Source organism: Propithecus coquereli, unplaced genomic scaffold, assembly GCF_000956105.1.
Source record: "Propithecus coquereli isolate 6110/MARCELLA unplaced genomic scaffold, Pcoq_1.0 Scaffold683, whole genome shotgun sequence".
Lineage (NCBI taxonomy): Eukaryota > Metazoa > Chordata > Mammalia > Primates > Indriidae > Propithecus > Propithecus coquereli.
Window position 1 is genome coordinate 200,569 of NW_012152874.1, and position 3,663 is coordinate 204,231.

The following is a 3,663-nucleotide window of genomic DNA, read 5'->3' on the forward strand; positions in this document are numbered from 1 at the left end:
ACCTTTATAATCTAATACCCTTTTATATGATAATATTCACTTGATGGATATTTTAGTCTATTATTTTTGTTCTTCAATAATGCCTGTAAAATTTTTAAGCATATTTTTAAGTAGAAATATTTAAATGTTATCAAATATTAGAAAATGTGTATTTGATTATGAAAATATAAATTAAAACTCTACAAATATACTATATAAGAGATACACATTTATAGTATATAAAAGGATTAGGGATTCCTTCCTCCCCTTCTTCTTTTATCCTGAGAGAAGAGATAGTGAGCTTGAGCTTTAATTTTTAACAAGTTAAAAAAGAAATCTTTTTACATATCTACTAAACTAAAATTTTGATTGTTAAATGCCTACTTCAATGGAATCAGCAGTCATTGATCTAACCCCAGCTCCAAGACTGGAATACCATGATAGCTCCAAGGCAAAAATCTGATATAATTCTTTACAACACAATTTTACAGGTGTTAACACCATGAAGATATTCCATATTTCCCAAGTTGAATTTGGGATGATGATCGACAGTGAGATTTTGTAAAATGATTTTGTTATTTCTGTTTTATCCTCATTGTTTAACAAATTCCCACTGGGGATGCTAAAGAGCTATAAACTGGAGGGAATTCTGGAACATCTTCCCAAGCTTCCGAGGATTTGGCTGTGTTCTTAAACTGCTGGCTGAACTGTCTGTTTCTCCTTCTCTTCCGCTTAATTCCGTACTTTCATTTCTGGATGCCCATTTTAAGTCTTCTGAAAGCATTCTTGCTTCTCCTGGGTTTAGGACTCCATCTCCAGCATCATGATGTTCTGACGGTTGCTGCCGAACTGCTTGCCCTACAAGTTCCTTGAGTTTCTTCTTAAGATGTCTGCTAGTTTTCTTATAGAAATAAAGATTCTTTTCAAACTGCTAGATTTTATCTTCATATGTTTTTAAAGTTTCGATAATGCCTTCTCCATCTTGCTCTTTGAAATGACATAACAGCAACTAAATCTTTTGCTCAGGTTCCTTTTGCTGGAGGGTCAGTCTCAAGTCACACTGCAATTTCAGATGTTCCAGTGCAGATTCCAACTCTCGAACCATATTATCCCATTCCAAAACCTTCATTTTCATTCTTTGTTTTGTAACTGTTGTTTCCATTCACCTCCTCACACATTAACCACTTTACTGAAATATCTGAAAAGAACAGCTCTAATCTCAAGTAGACTCAGAGAAGGTAGTTTTTCCAAGACATTTGCTTCACTATGACAGAGGTTTTGAAATGGTGCTCTGAGCAAGTTCTGGCAACTCTGGTTACTTTCATTCTTGTATTTGATTGCAGCTTCTAATGCTTCCATCCTTTCTTCAAGGTGGAAAAGAACATGTTCTTCTTCAGGTGATAACACTCTACCATTTTTAAGTTTTTCATGCACATTGTTTCTTTTTCTGTGGAGCTGATCCTTTTCTTTCTGGAGGGCTTCAACTTGTTCTGAAATTTTTATTTGCTCCCCAGCTGTGCTGCCCTGAAGTTTCACACTCTTTCAGATAACTCTTAGTCCAACAAGTTCAGGCAAGTTGATATTTTCAAACTATCTGTGCTTAAGGCCTGACTAGATCTCAATGTGTCATTTTCCAGGTGGCTCCTCTCCTGTAACAGGGCCTCCTTCTTAGAAACTATGGCCTCCCCCCTTTATTTAAGTCTTCTCCCAGCTCAGAAAGGTGTGTGCCTCGTTCCCTGCATAGTTTCCTATTATGCTAATTGAGATCCTCAATGCATATTAATGTGATACAGTTGTATATTCAATCAACTATCAGTTATTATATATACTAACTTTTACCTTTTTTACTTCCCTTTATATATTTGAAGCACTAAACACCATGGGAACTTTAGAAAAACAAACACCACATATACTCACCATTAAATTGGAACAAATAGATCAACATGTATGTGCACGTATGGAAATAACATTCGTCAGAAATCAAGCAGGTGGGAGAGGGGAGGAGGCGATAGGTAAATTCACATCGGACAGCTACAGTGCACACTATCTGGGGAACGGGCACACTTATAATTGACTCAAATGGTACAAAAGCAATGCACGTAACCAAAATGTTTGAAACCCCATAATATTCTGAAATAACAAATTAAAAAAAAGAAAAGCCAATCGAGGCTGATAAATAGCCTTGCTTTTATTTTCTTTCTTCTTCCCTTCCTTCCAAAATATCTCTTTTTCTCTCTCTTTCTCTCTCTTTCTTTTGTAGTCTTTTAAAATATGCTACATAATTTTAGTTCCCAACTGGAATACTGAAGCTGCTTCTTTTCAATTCCCTTGTCTTTCTTTTTCAGAAATAGCTGCAGTAATGCTCCTTCTGTAGAGGTAGAGGGGATGGAGTCATCTTGCTTTGGTGTTTTATTTTGTTCCACCTATTTCTTCTTTCTGCTTCACTGAGAGAAGTGATCAGCTATCGCTATAGGGTGGATGGAGGAAAAAAGGAAATTTTGATTTACATTTTTGTTGACCTTCAGGTGATTGTATTGTCTTTGCTGCCCCCACCATGTGTAAACCCTGTTTTTGTCATGAAAGCAACAATTTGCTTACATGCCAAATAACCATAGAACATTACACATTGACATGTCAAAACTTATGGCAAGCAAGTAAATTTTTTATAGGTAGCAGTCATTTTTTTAAATACATATTCTCATGGATTATTATGCTTTTAAGTGTCCTTTCTGGTCATGTGAAAGTTGTTTCACATGCCAAATCTAGGTTAAAAAAAAATGGAACTAAAGAATTTGGTAATCTTTCAGTGTTTTATTTGTTGCCAACGCACCATGTAAAGTGTAACTATTTATGTCTCAAATACAGAATATTATTAAAATGCTAAAATGATTTTCTAACTTATAAGGAAAAACAATCATATCACAACACATCACTCAACTCAAATCAACAGAATTTAAAAATGGCTTGTTTTTATTTAGAAAAGAAATAATTTACAACCCTCAGTTTTATTTGGAACATCTTATTTTCTTCAGGAGAACATTCAAAGAGCCAATATTCACTTCTGTGGTCACGTATTAGGATTAGATAGTCCCCTTTTCTATTTTTATATAACTTCTACATTTTAACTGGCACTTAAAAATGATCCACTTCTATGTGGAATTGAATTAAAATAAGTGATTGTTAATAAAAGATGTAATTATTTGTATTGAGGTACCGCAATTTAAAACAAGACTTTCTGTATATTATAAAATACAATAATATACCTTTTGTACCCAAAGAAGAAATTTCCTATACATACATGATTGTTAAAACTGCAAAAAGATACACAGTTTAATTTAACTGAAAACTTTAAATGTCCTCTCAGATAGAACTGTAGATAGCCTGATAGTATGGATTCTAGACTGTAGTTTGAAAGAAAGCAATAGTGAAAATGAATTTTGTGCCAGCAGACACTTTAAAAACTAGATTTAACAGCAGTCACATTAGCTTAGATAATGGGAGAATTTTTCTTCATTGAAAATGCTCTCTGTCGCTTAAGAAGAACTTACTGAGGCAGCCTGCCATCTAGCTTTTTCACAGAAAAACAGGCTTTCAGACTGCAGATGAGAGAGTCTGGAGCAGAGACAATTTTAACTTAGCCATTCCTAATTTATCTCAAGCATTTTCAATTCATCTTCACTGCTC

General features: G+C 34.3%; 1 pseudogene; it reads right to left on the minus strand.

Moving 5' to 3' along the window:
• Positions 1 to 351: 351 nt before the first annotated feature.
• On the minus strand, positions 352 to 1,673 carry LOC105823613 (annotated as a pseudogene).
• Positions 1,674 to 3,663: the final 1,990 nt, after the last annotated feature.